The sequence below is a fragment of the Struthio camelus genome, chromosome 1, assembly GCF_040807025.1.
Source record: "Struthio camelus isolate bStrCam1 chromosome 1, bStrCam1.hap1, whole genome shotgun sequence".
NCBI classification, from domain to species: Eukaryota; Metazoa; Chordata; class Aves; order Struthioniformes; family Struthionidae; genus Struthio; species Struthio camelus.
Genome location: NC_090942.1, coordinates 196,707,886 through 196,727,676, shown reverse-complemented (window position 1 = coordinate 196,727,676; position 19,791 = coordinate 196,707,886). Strand labels below are relative to the sequence as shown.

The following is a 19,791-nucleotide window of genomic DNA, read 5'->3' as shown; positions in this document are numbered from 1 at the left end:
ATATAGTTCCTTCCCTTTTTATGGCCAACACAAGATTAATTATTACAAGTGGGGTGCTAATCTTCATAAATAAAATGAACAAAAATGATTAAAAAATAAAAATTCAAAGGTCATTAGGCTCAAAATACATTTCTTCTAGCCTAAGAGCCACCTACATTTGCAGTTATCTGCAGAATAGCAAAGCACAGTAAGTTTATTTATAGCACAGATACACAGACCTAATTTAGAAGTGGTCTCTCTCATTGATTTCCAATGAAAAGAAAAAAAATAGCAAGAACAAGCTTTTTTCAACCACTAGTAATTAGGTGACCATTTAAAAAAAAAATCCAGACAAGCTGTAAAGCAATAGGAGGAAATGCAGAAAAAAAAGACTTACGGATACTCCTTTTCCTATACAAGTTTGTATTAAAACAATGATTATACAGTTAGACCCTGATGCTGCAAAGCTGTAGGGGATGTGCTCAACAACTTCTTAGAGCTGTTCACGTGCTTAGCTAAAACAAGCACCTAAAGCTAACCATTGCAAGAGCAGGGCCTTGATGCAAGTTATTTACCCTGGTTTGGTTACGGCTCACAGCTTATTCTGTTACACAGGCCTACAGGATCATGTGCTTATGTATATATGCAAGATTTATATTTGTAAATACTTGGCTTTAAAGCTACCTCATTAACATTTACTGTCTTATGTATAGGAAAGAGTGGATTCTAATCTACATCTTTCCACATCAGTGCACTCACATACACCACTGGTTAGAAAAACAAGAAAATTTGCATTTCAGTGACATTTCTCTATAGGTTAATTAGAAAATATTACTTAATGGCCATGCTTAAGACAAATACTATATCACCAATGTTTCTGTATTAAATATTTATTTGTAAGTGTTTGGCTTCATTTTTAGTTCCAGTAAGAACCATTTATTCAGGTTTAAACCGTCCCAGGAGAACTCACAATTCAAAATTACACCTCAGAAGTAACACCCGCCACTAGAAAAATGGATTTTCCCTAGACCTGCTGTTTCACTTGCTCAAGCCATCTCAAACACAGAAGAAAAAAAAAAGAAAAGAAAAAACAAGTTTACACGAAGATACACTTTTTATAGTTTTTCAGCTCAAATAATCTCGGGTTATGGGGTGGGGGGAAAGCAGTGTGAGTCACTGCCTTTTCTTCCGCTCACTCACGCTTTAATCAATAATGGCTATAATTCCCAATAAAGCTCTTCAAAACAGAAATAGAGCTCCTCTTGAACAACACAGCCCGGCCTGTTACAGAACAGCGTGTTCAAACCACAAGGTCAGAGCAGACAAAGAAATCCTAAATAATTTCATCTGATCAAACGTTTCCCTATGTATGTGCTATCCATACACTTACAAAAACAGACAAATAACATAAAAAGACACACGCCTGGAAAAGCACCACGCCCCATAATTCTCACCCGATACATCTGTTAAAGAATTATTCATAATGCAGGTGTGGGTGAGCGATTACATAAAACAAACATCCGCGCTGAGCCAAAATACCAGCCGCGATATGACCGGGACCCGATTTAGGATCATTCACAGTCTCCGAAACAGCCTGACTGCTAAGCCACTGCGAGGGTGGGGGGGAGGCACCAATGCAGGCGACAGCGGCTGAAAACAACGTTTTATTCTGCCGGGTAGGGGAAACGTGTCTGAAATACGGCCAGGCTGCGGAAACCTGTCCGAGGCGAGACCAGGCGCTCCGGCTCCGCCGCAGCCCGATGGCGCGACACGAGCCTCGCGGCGACAAAAACGCGATGCGTTTTGTGGCCGGCAGCCCCAGGGCACGTCCGTGACGAGCTCTCCCAAACGCGCGGGGCACACACCCAGCCGCCGCCGCTCGGCGACAGCCGGCCGCTATTTCCGAGGCAACAGCGCCGGCAGCCCGCCGCCCCGGAGCCGCCTCTGCCCTGAGGCGTCGGGCTGAGGCTGCCGCCCGGCCGCCGCCCCACACAATGGGCACAGGTGCACCGCGGCGCGGCGGGCGCCCAACGGCCGCGCCCCAACGGTCGCCACAGCGGCCCCGCGCGCCGCCGCAGCCCCCGCCGAGCAGAGGGGCGGCCGGACCCCGGCGCTTACCTGCTCTGCGGAGCCTCGCGGGCACCTTTTCCCTCAGATCTGCCGGCTGAGCACGGAAGGAAGGCGGCGGCGCCGGCTCGAAATGGGAAGCGGCTAAAAAGCAGCAGTCAGCGGCTCCCCCCCTCCCCCCCACGAGCGACCACCCGGCTTTAATGGCAATAGTTGCCGCAGAAAGCGGCTCGGATGCCTTTGTTACGCCTCCCCTGGCTGGAGAGCGCTGCTGGGGAGCCCGGGCTGCAGCTGCTTCGCCTTTCTTCTGCTGCCGCTGCCGATTGCAGTGATTTGCATTAGCCCGGCCCTCATTGAGATGCGGCTCTTGGCGCCAGCCTCTCGCGGGCTCTCCCTCCAGAGGGCGGCGCCGCCGCCGCCGCCCGCCCGCCGTCCCTGCGCGCTGCGGGGGCTCGTCCGAGCCGCCTGCCGCAGCCTGAGGGCAGCCCCGAGGGAGCCGGCGGAGGGGAGGGCCTCGCCGGGGCGGCCCCGGTCACTCCTAATGGGCCCCCGCCAGGCGATGCTGGTCGCACCCTGCCCGCCACCTTCTCCGCCTCCCTCTCTGCCCCGCCAAGCCGGCGGTGAAACGTGCTGGGCCCCGGAGAGGCCTCGGCCCGACGCCCGCGAGCGCCTTTCAAAAGTGTCATTCCCAATCGCGTCACTCGCCATTTCCACGGCGCTTGCCTAATCGCAGAGCGCTGAGAGCCCGCTGACGCCCCATGACAGGGCTTGAGCGCTGAAGGTGGGATCGATGTGGATTCGGGTGCTAAGGTCACCAGGCGTCCTCATGGCTCTCAGTCGCTGGCTGACCTTGGAGGTGACCAGCCTCCAAAGATGCTGCAGTTTTTATGCTTAAATTTCCCGGAAGATGCCTTTGCTCCAAAGTGTCTCAGACTTCATCGGACTGACTAGCTCCGCTCATGCTTGAGCCCCTCAGGCCTCAGAGCACGCTTGCTGAGTCAACTTCCACATAAAAATTCAGTTGTGGCTGCTGTTTTCTCCTCAAGGGCTTGATAAGTCTTCTCTTTAATACAAAAATCTCACTGCTTGAAGCATTCCCGAGGTGGAGGACCTGGCTTGCTTATCTCTGTGCAACAAGGATTTTAACTCCCATCTTTTACTTGCCACGTAAGCATCCTGGTGCGCAGCCCAGGGGGGCATGGAAGGAAATAAAGCAAACGCTTTCTATCCCTTCTGTTGAAGCTGTTCTGTACTCCGAAAAAATTAAAAATGCATTAGATCAGAGAGAGGGAATTAGTCTGTAACCTAGTGGTTATGGCCCTCCGTTGGGAAGACAAAAGATGGCTTTATGTTCCTGTGTTGCAGAACTGTTTATATATTTTACATCCATAAATCCAAAAATAAGCACGGACTTAAGCCCAGGGTGCCTTCTCCCAGTGAAGAGGCGCTGACTTAATCTGTCCCTTTGGGCAAATTTTTTACAAAAACTGTGCAAGGCTCAAAAGAAGGGGATGGAGCACTCCCCTCCTTCTCTGTGCCCCTAGACTAGTCCACAGATAGGCTCTTAGGCTCACAGAAGATTCCCTGAAGGAGAAAAATTAATTGTTACTTTATCTTCAGCATCCTGGAGGAGTTCTTTAGTGGTGAAACTATTGCGTAAAGCAGAGACAGGGGTCTTCTGGTTAGGCTTCCTGTTTCCTCAGTTTTTTTGAAAGAAAAATGACCACCTAAGACCTTCAAGAGAACCGCTACTTGAAGAAGTAACATCTTTAAAATACCTGAGCACCAGAGAGATTCAGAGCTTAATGTACAACTCTGTCCTCAGCACTTTTCTAACAGCTTGTTCAGTTTTTGTGGATCTCATTCTAAGACACTTAATTCCCTCCACGTATTTATTCAATGTCGAGCTTAGGAACTTAAGTAAGAACTGTCATTTCTCAGATGCAAGTTCCTGAAAATTGAGCACCACCACAGTGAGTAGTTCACCTTTTTAGTCCATTGGTTTTGAAAATCTCTGATCTTATTAAGATACAACAGACACAGTGATATTAGTAATTATTATTATACTTGGTTGCAGAATGGAAAATAATATTTACAAATTCTGATATCCTTGCATTAAAATTCTGGTTTTTAAACCACTTCTGAGGTAGGACAACAACGAAATTAAATGTTCATGACAGTCTTAAGTTATTATTCTTTGATATGAAAAAACAAGAGATCTCAAAGATTACAGCTAGAAAAGACTACTGTGGTCTCTGGGCCCATTCTCTGACAAAGCAGGATTATTCTTCAACATTCTGCAGTGCTGTTTAGTCCAGTTCATTTTAAATGTCTCGGGTAATGGGGCTTCTACTGCTTCCCCAAGGAGACTTCACTTGGGAAGTCGAGTTCCTCCAGTTATGTGGAGGTTTTTTCTGACAATCACGTTAATGGAAAATTTCTTATGTTTAAGCTCGTTACTTCTGGCTATAGTGCCCAGCGTTCACATACATAATTTATTTCTCCCATTGGTGTTTACATTTCTCTGACATGTATTATTTACATCTAGCCTAAGTGTGCAAAATACTTTGCAGATGTTCAGGATAGAATCCTCACTCTTATTAGGTTACACTTTAAAATGAAAAGATGAACACAAACCAAACGAAGGTTAAAAAGGAAACAATACAGTAATAAATACAGAAATAATCAGTAATAAAGTATAAATCTAACAGGCAAGAATCTTTTAAAATCTGTGGTGTTTTTTTTTTTTCAATTTACAGTGCTGTGTTTGACGTCAAGGTACAACACAGTGTAGTATGGTCTGTTTGCCTTCGTCAGTCACACTTGCCATCTTTTTCTTTTTAAAGCACGTTAAAAGAGCCTTCTCCTTTGCCTTTTTTATGTGTTTGTCCATACCCTAAATTAAACCAGTGCAATTCTAAACAGAAACAAAGCCTGTGTAAATTGTTTCGATGGATATATAGCCTTCGTAGTAAAAGAACTCCACTGTTTTTTTCCAGTATGAATTTGTCTTTCTTTCTTGCACAGATTTTGGAACTTTATGTATTTCCAAAGCCCTCCAAAATAATACGTACTTATTAAATCATGGTATAGTCACTTAAGCTTCCTTCGGATGACCTAAGTAACTTGGGCTCTATATCTTTATCACTGTTAATTAGGTATTTCAGATCTAACAGTATTCTAGTAGAGCTTTTCAGAACATTTCTTGTCTTCCAGCACCTTTTAGAAATCTGTGCAGTAGAACTGGGTACCGTTACATCACCACCCAGTGTTAAAGGTTGCACCAACTGCCTTGAAAGATCATTCCGGGAGCTTCTCTTTAGTTGGCTAACCGCTATGAGCCGTAAATCCTTTTCAGAGTCACTGCTTTCCAGGACACTGTCTCCAATCTTCTAAACGTGACCTACATTCTCTGTTCCTGCTGAGTGACCCTGCATTCAGCCGTCTCAAAAAGCATGTTCAAATAACCCTGGCTTACTAAAGGATGTCGATTTCCCCATGGAAAACCTGCTTTGTCTTTGTATGATGTAGTGCTCTATGGATTTCATGCCATCTGCAAATTTTACCATTAATGCTGTTAAATATTCCTTCAGATCCCTGATAAACTTATGTAGGAGCAGAGGACAGCATTTTCCAAGATGTAAGCACTTGATCCCCAAGGCAAGAGTACTGAGGGTGTGTTTAGAGCTCATTCCACTTCATGTCAGAGAAGCATTCAGCTCTCAGGATGCCAAACCAGGCCAAGGGAACCGGTGCGAGCATTGCCACGCGTGCCCGTTTCCACAAGCAGCCTGTGCCAGGTCTCAGCGGGTATCGGAGCGACTGAAGCTGCACCAAGCAGCTGGATTTGCAGAGGGCACCACAGAGGCCGTGGGGCGGGGTGGCGTAGTCCTATACAGAGACACGAGAAAAACTCACAGATGAAAAAGAACAGAACTCTATGGATTCTTCAAGAGTTACCCAAGGGACAATGATTAGCTATTTACAATTACTTTTGGAGATCTATCAGTTAGCCTGTTTTTAATTAATTACTATATGTTACACTGATTTTGTATAACACTAATCACTTAATTAGATTGATGTACTGCTGTGTATCTGTTGCTTTATAGGATCATATGTCGATGCAGTCACCTTTTTCAATCATATTCAACAATCTCATCCAGAAAGCTATCAAGTTTGAAATGCTCACTGGCACTAATCATCTTCTGTATTGCTTACATCACATAGCAGGACTTAAATTATTTTACCTGCTACTGATTCCAGAATAGATATAATCTAGAATGAGATAATCAAGATCATCTTCTTTGTGTCGTCCAAATACTAGCATAATAATGACTTTATCCAAGTTCCTCAATATTCTTTGGTTTCTTAAATAGCAACATTAATTGCCCAGATAGCCCAGTAATAACTTGTTTAGATTACATTAAATTACTTTTATATTAATTTTTTTAATTATTTACAGATTATTTTGGAAAAAAAACATATAACATTCAGCGCTAGGATGGGACTGCATCATGCAGAAGTATGCATTGAATACTTCTGTCTTTTCTGCATTGTTATTGACAATTTCAACTTTTTACGTCTAAAATCAGGCTTATAACTTTGCTAGGATTTATATTGTTCCCAACACTTTTTTTGAAATTCCTCTTTGTCCTTAATGTTTCTAGCTGTAAAATTTCTCACTGATGATTTCTTATATATCAGTTGTCTGTATTTTACTTCTCCAGACTTGCGATAATGAGAAAATATAATAAAATTTTTACTATATTTTCTCTTCCTCTATATTTGTAATGAAGATCTCTTTAACCAAAGACTAACTGTGCTAACTGCACAACTGGATTTTTGATTCCACTAGAAAAAATTATCTCCCCTCAATAATCATTCATATTTTGAGGCTCTCTTTCTCTCTTTTGTTCTGTCTATAACTGATTTCTTCAAGAAATTAATCCTTTCAAAAACATACTGGTCAAGACTGAATGTTGTTTGCATGCAACAGATGTGATGACATGCTGATCAGTGGACAAACATTTTTAAAATTATTTTTACACATCTGTCCCCTGGGATGAGGACCCACTGTAAAGGTGACCTGAGTTGAATGTAAAATCACTTTTTGCGTCGGAAAGTTATGATCTTTCACTTTTTGATACTCTGTGGATATTTTCATCATGTCAACATAAAACTTCCATCATGGTTTGTCAGACTTAATGTCTTCTATTTTTTTGTCTTTCAGCTATTGTAAGTGCATGTTTAAAGAGCTGCTTGCCCCATTTGATTTGGTATTGGTTAACAACCTGAGCCTAAAACCCTATCATTTGGGATTATCAATTAGAAATGGACTATGCAGCTGGCAGGCTAAATGCTACCTATTAAACAACTCCATCCATCTCCAAAGTATTCTCCATCCTCATATATTGTAGCAATACACATATTTGAGTAAGCTGTTACTATAATCTTTCTCCTTTCCAGGTTGTCAGGAAACTGAATTAGAGCAATTCTGAAGTGCAGGATCTGAGTGGTCCTTAGTTCAAACTAATTAGTTCAAACTGCTAACCTTTGGCAGAAACATTTTAAATAATTTTGAATGTGTATATTCACAATAACCTCGGCCCAAGTCTCAGTAGTATTGACATGCTCTAAGCTGAGCATCTGGGGACCAACTGTCTATTTCATTATGAAGGGAAGCTTAAATGTTTTATGAATATAAATGCACAGACTGTGCACAGTTTTTTGAACTACTTCAGAATAGCGTATGTGGTAAATTCATTTACCACTGTTTTAAAAATAGGTTAGTGAGGTTAGGATTGGGACACATTTTTTACAAATCAGTTTTTTAAAAGGGTCTGCTTCCCCAGAGGATTTGGAGAGTGAAATTCTGTGCTAACGAGTGCCTCTTCTGGAGTAACTCTCCAAATAGCTTTTCTGCCATGGGGGTCTTGTGAGTCAGAGGAGTGTTAGAACATCACAGTAGCTGAGGCAGGATTTTGCAAAGGGGAGGGAGGGATAGACCCTACCTCATTATTAGGAAAGTAATTAGCCAGTGTCCCAAATCACTAAAGGATGTGTGAGGGCAGCAGAAAGAAAACAACAGGGGGAAATCTCAGGTCATTCAAAGAGAAGAAATGCGGGAAGATGTCAGTGATTGGGCAAGGAATTGCAAATTCTCCCTTCATGGGAGAAGTTTCTGCCTCTTCTGGATGCTTTTTTCGCCTTCCACGCCTTCCTGTGATGGCCAGAATCAGGTCTTTGGGGTAGCATATGTTGTTTCTGTCAGAGTGAGGCTTTGCGTGTGATCCTCTCACCTGCAGTTAATCTCCAGGTTAGGAATATGGCGCACAGGCTGTTGCGTTAACTAGACTATCACCTCTCTCTTCATGCAGGTTTTGCGATATGGAGGGATCTTGGCCTACTGATTATGTGGTCTGAAAAGGCTCCTTTCCTCGTGGTCCTTCCGCTTGACCACCATAGGGCTAAGCACATCACCAGGTAGGACTGATTATATGATATTTAACTGAAGATTCATCTACATTATGGTTGAGATAGAATGTCCAATTCTCATTAATTTAGAGGAGATTCAACCTCCAAATTACCATGTTCATCTTAAAGATTTCAGCCTGGCTGTCTAATCCTGTTAGTGCACAGATTAATAGTAAGTATTATTTTAAGGTGCTGAGCTGAGGAGCAAATAATTTTATCCCTAAATTATTTAAAATGCATGATCTAGAAAAGCACTCTTTAATAATGTCTCTGTTGATGCTAATTCAAGTGTGTTTAGCCACCTGAAGTTCATGCTGTAAGTTTCATCAGGATGAAAGGTGAACAAAACGATCACAGCTATTGATCCCAAATACCTTATCACAAAAGAAAATTGAAGGAAGCAATAGTTTCATGTCTTATAAGGTGGAGCGTTTTCATTAGCAACGATACCGTAAAAGTAGTTCTAACTCTTGTGGCAACATGGTTCAAGATAAAATTGGATCAAAGTATAAAATATTCCCACAGTCATCACTGATTGTCTCAGTACTGCACAGATAATCAAAATAATATACACAGAGGAAAAAAAGTTGGTTAGAGAATCTCTCTGAGGTGTGATGCATATAAAGTAAACAGCTACTACATGGAGAAGGCAGGTAATCATGACTGACAGCCTTCTCCCCTTCCTCCAGAGAACGAACTTAAATGTCTAAAACAGGACTCAGACTTAAGATGCCTAAGTACAAAACTGAAATCTATCTAATACCCTACGCTCCCAGGTAGTTCCAGATACCTGCAGTGCTACTTCACTAAGCTAGAATTGCTCCAAGGTGCATTAATGACCTTGAAAACTCTTAAACCAGTTCTTTTAAAACTTCTAAATGATGATGATCCGGAATGATTAAAAACTAAACATCTTTAGGAGATGCTATTTAGCATTACTCCTCAGAAAAGGTAAGGCAAAAGTTCTGGTCTGGGGAAGATAAGATGTTTTCTGAAATTCTTGAAACTCTGAGGATGTCGGCTCAATCCTTTGATAAGTAATAGAGTCATCCTTATCTATACAGTAACTATGTTTTTGTGGGAAACTAATGAGTCCTACAAGAGAAGAGGGTAGCTGTCAGTTTTGCGTCACCAGCTAGCTGTCTTTCTGCTTGTGTATATGGTTACATGCGAAAAGCTTAGGTGTAATCGACATGAAATACATTCATATGTAACTTTAAACATGAATTTTGATGGAAAAAAGAGGCTGTTTCCATTATTATCCTGAAAGAATACAAATCTTAAGATTACATTCAAACCATTGTTGATAGGAAGAAAAACAGTATTAAGCAAGTTAATCCATGTACTCTTAGATGGTAACAAAATGAAATATAATTTGCCATGAAAGTGGAATCCAGGGTCCTCTGTTTTGAAGAACTAATTAATTCTGCTTTAGCATAGGAAAGTGTAGTGTAACGAAACCCTTGAAATTTTATGAAGGGCTGATTTGCATGGTTTTACATAGACCTTACAGAATTACATCTCTTTATAGCTTTAAAATAAAGAATAAATAAAATGATGCATTATTTAAGTTTGTGGAGGTTCAGTAAAACAAGTTAATGTGGAAAAACAGCATTTGTTAAGTGATGATATTGCAATAGATATTGACATTAAAATCTCTTTTCCTTCTTCCCTTTCAGACCCTCCTAGTCCCCTCTAAGACCTAGAGGGGACTACCTTCAAACAATTATTTTTTGTTTCCTCAGCTTAATTTTATCAAGGTTATTACATTTAGAATTATCTGAACATCAGAAAACCAAATTTTGAGTTTCAAACGTGGCTGTGATTTTTGCTGCTCTGGAATGCCACTGTGAAAGAAATTAGAGGTTAAATGGAGATGTGGAACTACTAGCACATCTGAAGCTTTTGTAGAAGTTAGTTTCAACCACTGTTCAATCTTATTGCACAATTATCAGAACACTATAAAGTCTTTTCTGTTCTTTCTTATGTCAGGCTGCTTTTCGAATATTTCTAACTCTTGGTTAGAATTCCCTTGTCACTGGTCTTTCACAGCAATGTCAGTATTTATTTCCACTGTAAAGCAAGGTTCCCTTGTAAAGCAAGGTGAAGAACTTAAAACAGTCATTTCTCACTCCAATAACACTGCTGTCTGGTGTGATGATAACATCTCAGTTTTCTACGTGACAAGTTATTTTGGGAGTTGAAGAGTGACCAGTGTCATGGTTGCAGGGAAAGCTTCAGCTAAATCTTTTTTTCAGTCACTCTGAGCATCTTTATCCTTCAATCGGCCTCAGAGCTCAAGTACTCCATTTATCATCCATGACTGACTTACCCAACAAATTTGAATGAGTTTGATTACCTTTGGGCTTCTGTATCCAGTATACCTGTCTCAAGTGCCACACAGTGAAACAAAGACTGTAACTGGATCCTGTCTCTCGCTCCTCTTTAGCTCTATCTTACCTCATGCGTTTATGAAGTGTAGCACTCTGACTGCTCTCCTGGTCTGTGACTATCATATTTCTGAGATGATATTCTAGCCCTGCAGTTCCCTCCCTCCCTCCTCTCAATACAAGGCGCCAGACACATCTCACAGCACACACCAATCTGTGGTGCTCTCTCATGCACTGGAAAAAAAGATAATTAAGCAGTGTATAAAGATGTGCCATCCTTATTAAAAGCAAAGTACTTTGCAGGAGGAGCAAACCTTTTGAAAGAAATATTTTAAAACAATCTAAAGGTGTATTTATTTTACTTGGAGCCCTACCATTTTGTAATGATCATCTGTGAAGCCTTAGGCTGAAACTCAAGCTTCAGCTGTTCTGGTCTTTCCTGCTTAGTAGGAGTCTTCAGAGCCTAGAGCTCTGGACACTGGCTCTTAACAGTTTGTGTTTGTTAGCATACCTATACTGAGCAATTTTCTTCTTTCCTACCTGCTTCCTCTGGCAAACTGCTGCCAGGTTCGCCCTCGGAGAGCAAGCATCTCATTAACCAAGCCAACATACATAATCTCTCTCAGAACAGCACTAAATTTAACATGATCATTATAAATGCTGTTAGGGATTCATCTCGTAGACCTGCTACCATTCCGCTGTCTACAAAACAAAAGACTAGAACACAGTTTTAATTGTGTCAAATAATTATGAGTTACAATCAGAGTCTCTTAGGATGCATTTACCTGAGAAAGTGAAGGGGCACATGGAAAGGGGAGGGAATTAAAATGAAGCTGTTAATAAAGCTGAAATTTTCCTTACTATGCACGTTACCATGTCAACATGAGTTATGCAGCATCACATTTAAGATCTATTCAAGACCCCTTCAAAAGCTTAGCAACTAACCAGGATGTTATAGATGGAATATCAGCAGATTTTGGCTTCTTTTGCTTGATAAATGCTACTTAACCACATTTTTTTTCTGTTTTAATATCAAATACAACTGAGATAATGTTTAATTATATCCATGCAGATGGTTTATTATATAAGAGCTAATTACTTGGCCCACTTTAAAAGTACTGAACCGTGCAGAAAGCCTGAGCCTCAATCACTTTAAGATGGCAAGGAACTTAATATAAATTATTATTTCTTGCACATAGCTGAAAAAAACCATGCTGCCTCAATATTCTATGTGTGTATTAATTTCAGATGGTTTAACTATGATTCTTTTAACCTAGTATGTGAATATTTCTTCTGTTCTAGCTTCATTCTTGAAGTCAGCATAGCTCTCCACTGCTATCTGGCAATATTCTAAAGGCTTTTTATTGAAAGCTGAAGCAAAGTAAAATTTGTCAGCTGATCATTCAGAAAAACACTTTTATTTATTCCTAAGTGCTTAACTATTTATAATAGCCTTTTACGTTTTTAGTTTACTATTTAAAACATCTTACATATGTTACAAGTATTGCTTTCAGCTTCTGCATCCTAGATTTGAGGATTATATAAGCTTGTACACAACAGAAACTAATGGATGGCCGCTGCTGAGGAATTACAACATTCTTACCTGTTTCCCATACTAACTGAACTACTAGTTTTTTTTAATATGGTTCTAGAAACAAAAGGTGCAGAAAAAATATATCTCAAAAAGCAAAAGTATCAGTCAGGAATTATTTAAATTAGCGTTCTTAGTAAAGAAGCTAGATTTTTTTGTGAGTAAAGCACTCTCTCAAACCAACGAAAGGGAAAAATGCAGAAGATTTGATTGATAAATTGAGAAATTTTGATTGAGAAAATGATAAATTCATTGTGAGATACTCTGACAATGAATGAGCTAAGTGAAAGTCACCAGTAATTTAAAAGTGATTAAACATAATTCATCATCAGATGCAGAAAGCTCCCTTGCACTTGAGGGAGATGCTGAAACAATTTGTTCCCGGAGCAGCAGAGTGAGTAGAGTCCAGTTTGTAGCGCTTCTTGTCTGTGTTAATTCTTTGATGTCCAATGTAGAATAAGTTTATTAACCCTGTCCTCAACTCGGGCACAAATGCCATCCCTCTCCTCTCTTCTACCCAGCTGCCTAGTTTCATAAAGTTTTAAGGCATTTAACATACTTGAGCTGTCTCTTCTTTTGCCCAACTTGACTACAATTGGCCATTGGGTGCAGCAGTGATCAGGAGGTAGCTGATACATGGCTTGATCTCCCAGGGGAGCAGGCTGGCAATGATCATCCAGCGATTCTCAACAGAGCCTCTGGGGGAGGATGGATGGTCTTAGCACTTGGCACTGCCAAAAACATGTCAAAAATTCAGACCACAAAATTTAAGTGCTGAGGTTGCTAATGCTTGCCGCATACTGTAAAGGGACTAATTTTGAATTAAACCTCATGGATTTTCTGAGTTTCCTATCTTTAGGAAGCAAAGCTAAACCAGTTCAGAAAAACACTCTACTTTAGCAAATACAGGCTCCCTCAGGCATGTCCATTGATGCAATGCTTGCATGTTGGTTCTGAAAGTTACCTGGGCAGCTACAGCTGAACTGCGTCATATGCCCCTTACACCCCTAATCTCAGCAGGAAAGCTGTCTGCTTGTGCTACTACATATCCAAAACCAAAGCGGAATTATAAGATGTATAACTATTCTCTGGCTTGTTGAGATTATGTTATGTTTACAGAACTTGTAAATCAGATGGATAGCATACAGGAACATAACCCTAATGCCTACTAATTAAGCTACTCAAAGGTTGAATTCCTAGACTCTAGTTTCCAGGAATTCCACATTTTATCTAATCCCTGATGATGCTGGATACAGAAATAGTCCAGCAAGCCGTGGGTATCTCATCTCAAGAGATACGCACAAGCTTTGTTTTTTATGTTTTCTCCCCTTTCCATTGGCAAAAGAAAGAGTAAGAAGGAAATGGAAGGAAAGTGGAAAGGTGGTTTAGAAATAGAGAAAAAAATCAGAATAATATTTACTTTTCAGGTGTATAAATAGTTTTGAAAAACATACCCATAAAAACAGCAAAATATGTGGTTTTGGCAGGCTTATGAGATAAAATGATACTGATAAAAGTTGGTAGTTGTATTTTGCAATGGACCTGAAGTGTCCCTAAATAAACTAAGACTGAAATCCATAGTAAGGTGAATACTTGAGCGTCTGAGATAAAAATGCTACTTTCTCATTAACCAGATACAGTTTCATTATTGCTGGGCATCCCTAGTGAGTCCTTCAGCTTCTCCATTGTCTCATTCTGTAAACTGCTAAGCTAGAAGAATTATCCTAGATTCAATATCTTTTCTGTGGCTCTGTCTGTGTAAGCAGACATGAAAACTGCAGGAGACAACATGCTATAATAGAAATTTTCCTGAACTCCCTGCAGAGTTTGTGTTGTTCGTACTCTTTCATTCTCAAAGTAGAGAGGAGACAAAGCTTCCGGATGATAAAGAATAAAACAGGAACAAAGCTGGGTGAAGAAAAAGGGGAAAACAAGGTGAAGATAGACGTTAAAAATTATACTGCATATTATAGGATTCTGACTGTGTCTGATGACAGTATTCATGTACAAAATAAGTCTTTACTGTTATCAGTGGGAATATCTGCTCTAATATATATCTGCTATGTTATGCTCTCTCAGTTAGGTGCAAGATAAAATTAAAATTGTTGTGATTTTAGGTTTTAAAGTGCACTAATTACTGCCCATATACCATTCGTCATGTGCCAATTTATAACAATAAAGTTCCTCTTCTAAACTTTAAGTAGAGCAAATTGACATGATGATACCCTAAATAAATAATTTAGCTGCTATTTTTCTAACATAAGACTATATACTTTTGATTATTTACAACAGGAGTCCCAGCACATTTTCGCATAAGTTGAGCTCAGCAGAACAAAAACTAAGCAGGTATATTGCTGAGATTAATAAAAGCTGGACAAGCGTGCTTTCTAAGAAATAAGGGACTGTGTATCTGTATAGCACAGAAAGGGAGGATTGCAATGTGGGCGCTGAGAGGAGGAAACTGAGAAGCAGGCTGCTGTATTGAAAACTGAGGAGGAGAATGGTTATATAACTGCAAAGAAAGACAAGGTGCTGCCTACAAGCAATATATAAGATGAAATCCTTTGGGGAGAATAGGTGATAGTCAGAGACAAACAGGAAAAGAGAAGTATATCTACATACACCCATGTACACACATCAAATAACTTTTCTTGTTTGATTTTGCAATCTAACTGGTTAGTGTTTGTACAGACCCTCTTATGTTGTATATCCTAGCTTCTCCATCCTCTCTTCTTTTAGGTTTCTTATGTCTCATCTTTTTATTCTTGGACGCTACAGTGAGCTAACCTGTAGGAAATTAAACTGTCTTGGTTTTAAAAAACTAGAAGGACATGACTGCATACTTGAAAGGAACTTAGTCTATCCCCAGCAATCATAAATCTACCGCTCAGAGAGCCACGGTTAAACCTATAACATACATAACATACCTACCCTTTGAGAGGTATAGCCCATTGGCTTCTGAGGTGCTTGTTTGGAAATATTTGCCATGGTGTGTTCCGTGCAATAGTCACGAACGTATCCTTCTTACCTTAAGATTGTTGAAGAAGACTGACGTTTATTTTATGATTCAATATAGTACAGTGCAGACAAAGTACAATGGGGGCCCTTTATATGTGACTATAATGTAAATGGCACATAAAACAAATAAACCTTACAAGCTAGGGGAGACTATAATGGGCCACTGATTGTAAGATCCACCATTGCTTCTTAATCCCAGTTTAGGTTGTAATTAAGGAGTTGTTAATCTTGCAGGTATTAAGTTCGTATAAAGTATTAAGGCATTTACAAAGTTAACAATTCCACTATATTATCAGTTGGTGACAAATATTAGTTGTCAATCAGACCAGTAGACTGTGGAAATTTGTATGTTGTGATGATAGGGAAAAGGGTATATCTGCACCTTTATCTCTACCTCTACAGACTTGTAAGTGCTTGGACACTTACAGACAAAATGCTTACCTCTAATGGAGGGAACATAGGTATGTCCTGCTACAACCAGCGGAAGGCAAACCCTTTACCCTTCTGGCAACAAAGTTCTTAGTTAAAGGATTACATACAGGATCCTAATACCAGGTCTGTCTTAATGAATGACAGACAGCTCAGCTTAGTACTCAGCTTAGTTTCTACCCGAAAGCCCCATAAAGCTTCAGTCCTTCAGCTTGTCCATCCCCTTGCTGTGCCTCTCTGGTCATCAGGAGCTGTCTAATTTTCTCTTGCTTCTACCATCCAGGTGGAGTACATCAGAGGAGGATTCCTACATAATCTTGATGGCACACTCAAAGGGTCTCTGCTGCCTTCTATGCAAACATAGGTCATCACACATTAAAATAAAGTACAGTGCTGACAGGCTCTGAAAATTGTCTCATTTCACCCATACTGGCCAAATAAAAGCTAAGCAGGAAGTGAAAGAAGAAAGTCCCCTCCCACCCCACCTGAAGGATTGTTATTACAGTCTTTGATTATGAAACTGCAAGGATCGGAGGGATTTCTTTGCAGATGGCTTTACAGATTGCCATCAACTATTCTCTAAAGAACTTTTCTGTTTTTTTCCAAGATTGTTTTGAAAGAGAAGGGAGGAGATAATTTCTAAATTTCATGTTTTGTCTTGACTGTAGCTTCAAAAAGGTATCATCTGACTGCAGATTAGTATTGCTGCTGATCACAGTAACTATAAAAAAATCAAGTCAATTGTCTTTAGACTGGGAGCATCTCCATCACTAAATACACAAAATTCATGTTGATGTTTTGACTTTATTTAGTGATGGAAAACTGCTTAGGTGGGGAATCTGTAACATTTTCTGGAAGTGAATGAAGAATCACATTTAAATCACTAAAAGAAAAATAGGAAGTAAATATTAGAGAGGTGAAAAGGACAGCTGAAAAGGGAGCTGAACTTGATAGACCTAGGCTGACTAATACGGGACAGACAATGCAATTTTATCAAACAAATCAGGATTAGCAAAGTATTTGCATATATGCTAATTGAAGTGCATACTTAAGCCCCATAAAAATCAATTAAACTTAAGCACTCATTTAAATCTCTTTCTTTAATGAAGCTGTAAGAATCATGGAATATTATTTTGTTTAGAAATAATACAAAATACAGTGCATGCCTAGTAGTATTAAGAAAAGTGCTAAGGAATGAAAAAAAAATGTAATTACACAGGAAAGATTACATCTGCTGCTCAAAATTCTGAGAACAGCTCTCATGAATGAACTCAGCCTTACTAAAGCATAGCCAAGTTTGCAGAACTGAAAAGCTGTATTTAGCCGTTCCTTTTAGCTTTACACATTTATATTAAAGTAAATATCATCTTGATTCAGTGCATTGCTAACAGCAGCAAAATTCTTAATCATTGCAAGGGTGCAGGAGCAGTAGACCTTTTGGAGATGAATGAAAACTGAGGATGGATATAACAAAATGCAGTTTATGACTGGACACAGTTTCCCCAGATCAAAAAGGCATCAATTTCATTACAAGCAAATATAAAGTACCTAAGACCTGACCTAATGGTCACTGAAGTCACTGGACTTCAGATATTTTTGTTTAAAGGTCGTGATGGGGAAGCCCTATAAAAAATTGTCTTACTCGCTTAAACCCTGAGTATAGTTTGGGACCCCATGCAAAAAACACCCAAGTACACATTTCATCACTGAGACCCAATGAAGTTAATTATTTATATTTATATTTATATATTACTTATATCATATATGTTATTATACTTTTATATAAAAGTATAAAAGGGGACAAAGTGTGCATGTGTGTGTGCACGAGGGTGGGATGGGGGAGTTGTGCTGTTTGTAGTTTGTTGCTGCTAACGTAGTTGCATGTTTTGCCATCAGTTGCCTAAATAATTGGTAAGGCTTAGTTCCTTTGGCTGTATGCTCAATGCATTCGCTGCAGAGAGATCCCCGGCCCCACACCACCACGGTACAGAATGGCTCGGGTCCACACTATTTGGGAACTTCTGAAATAGGCTGGCTGCATCCATATTAAAAACCCTTGGTTTGCTCAAGAACCTACATGGTGTCCTTCTTGATTGTACACGTAATTGTGGTATTTCCTAGCTCAAAGTTTCTGAAAAATATGCAGGTCATGTTTCATATATTTTTATAGCGTGAAATAAGCCATGTATTACCCGGCAAAGGGACACACAAGGTTACTTGAGGCTGCAAAGCCTTTCGGGAGTGCCTTGGAAGAAGGTAATGCAGGAGTCAAAGCTGGTGCAGGCTCATCCATGCAGTCTTTGGTGAATGGTTTTTGGAGTGGATTGTCCTTAGAACTGCCCCTTGTTTTGCAGGGAACTAAATGTTTCAGTCAAGTGTTGATGATCAGGGAATCAAGAACCAGAAGAGAATTGGGGGACTAAGATATTTGGTAGTTTTGAAGTTCCCTTTGAGAAAGATAATGAATGCACGGTTCTCTAATCATTAACTTTGGTCTAATAGCTCACTGCAAAAAATATAAAAAATATGTTGTGAAAAATGTTTATATTTTGTGAAAGATGACAATCTGAATCTGATTACTTTTCTTCATTCAACTGTTATCCTATAAAATTCCTTTTGTTTTAGAGTCTCTCCCTCGAACTAAAAATAAATGCATTTAAAAGTCATTTCCGTCTCCTGTTATCACAGCCTTTTTTAACAAGAAATATTTCAAATAATTTCAGTTCAATGACTTGCTCTCAATTAATTCTTATTCTTTGCATCTTTCCTTTAACATCAGTCACATTATTTGGAATTAACCACCTAAACAGCACATAGATTCTAGGTGTTGACTTCATCCATTGTGTAATAAACTGTAACCGTGTAATATTTATCTCATTTTTGAGAAGCTAAAAAAATGAATTCATTCACACAAATAGGTATGAGAAGCAGAAATTGAGACTGGTGTTAGGAGATTCTCCCTTGACACTTGATTCATAGGCATAGGAACGTGCTCCCCAGTGACCTATGAAGAGATGTAATAAAGGTGCTAGAAGCCTAAAAAATTGTGCCCTGCAGCTCTTAGGCATCAGAGCCCTGTCAGTGATACCCGAACTTCCCATAAAATGAGAGTGGGGAACTAGGCACATCAAAACAGGCTACAAAGTGAGGTGAAACAAACTTCATACTAAGTTTCTTGACCTCAGTAGGCTTTAGGTATGAGTCATGCTGAGGTACTTCACCTTGTCAAGACTGATGCTTCTGGGCATGCAAAGAAATAGGGTATTATGGGGACATAATGAAGGTATTGCTAGCCAAAGAGAAAGGATGTTAGTCAGGTTGAGATGCCTTGGTGTTTAAAAGCCAGCTGAAGAGGAATTTGCTGTGATTAGAATTTCTTGCTGTCCTCCACATACTCGGTTAGGAGAAAAATGGCTAAAGAAAAAGCATTGTGACCTTTCAGGAAAGAAGCAGCATGATTGAGGATCTTGCAGAATTTAGATCACATAAAAGGGTACCGAGATTCTTTTAACTGCGTACCACGGGTGCAGGAACACAATTGACACCAGTCTTTGATATTGTATTTCACCGTTGTATAAAGAAAAAATTAAGTAAAACAAATTATCCTTCAGGCTCAGGAACTTTTTAAATATTGATGCTTCCTGCCATAATAGAAATGTAATCTTATTAAAAGTTGGCATTATTTTGTCAATTGAGTAAAAGTATTGTTAATCAAGTCCTTACAGAGCGAATTTAATTCACATGTTAAAAGTTAGTGAGGGTCCTTTTCCTAAAAGAATCTGTTATTATCAAATTGACTATTTTGGCAGAACAAGGCCCCACCAGGGAATAAAAATGATTTGT

At 39.8% G+C, this 19,791-nt stretch overlaps 1 protein-coding gene and 1 long non-coding RNA gene across 3 annotated transcripts in view; one reads left to right on the top strand and one right to left on the bottom strand.

The window, feature by feature from the left end:
• Positions 1–2,376, bottom strand: part of DCLK1 (doublecortin like kinase 1) — a 251,398-nt gene extending 249,022 nt beyond the window's left edge. For both annotated transcript variants that reach the window (XM_068930064.1, XM_068930065.1), the window contains exon 1: positions 2,098–2,376. The gene's annotated coding sequence lies outside the window, so the exon portion shown is untranslated. The remainder of the gene's footprint in view (positions 1–2,097) is intronic.
• Positions 2,377–2,520: 144 nt separating this feature from the next.
• On the top strand, positions 2,521–18,588 carry LOC104151561 (uncharacterized). Its single transcript, XR_695805.2, has 3 exons — positions 2,521–4,019; positions 8,424–8,529; positions 16,232–18,588. It is a non-coding gene; the product is annotated as an uncharacterized lncRNA (long non-coding RNA).
• The last annotated feature ends 1,203 nt before the right edge of the window (positions 18,589–19,791 follow it).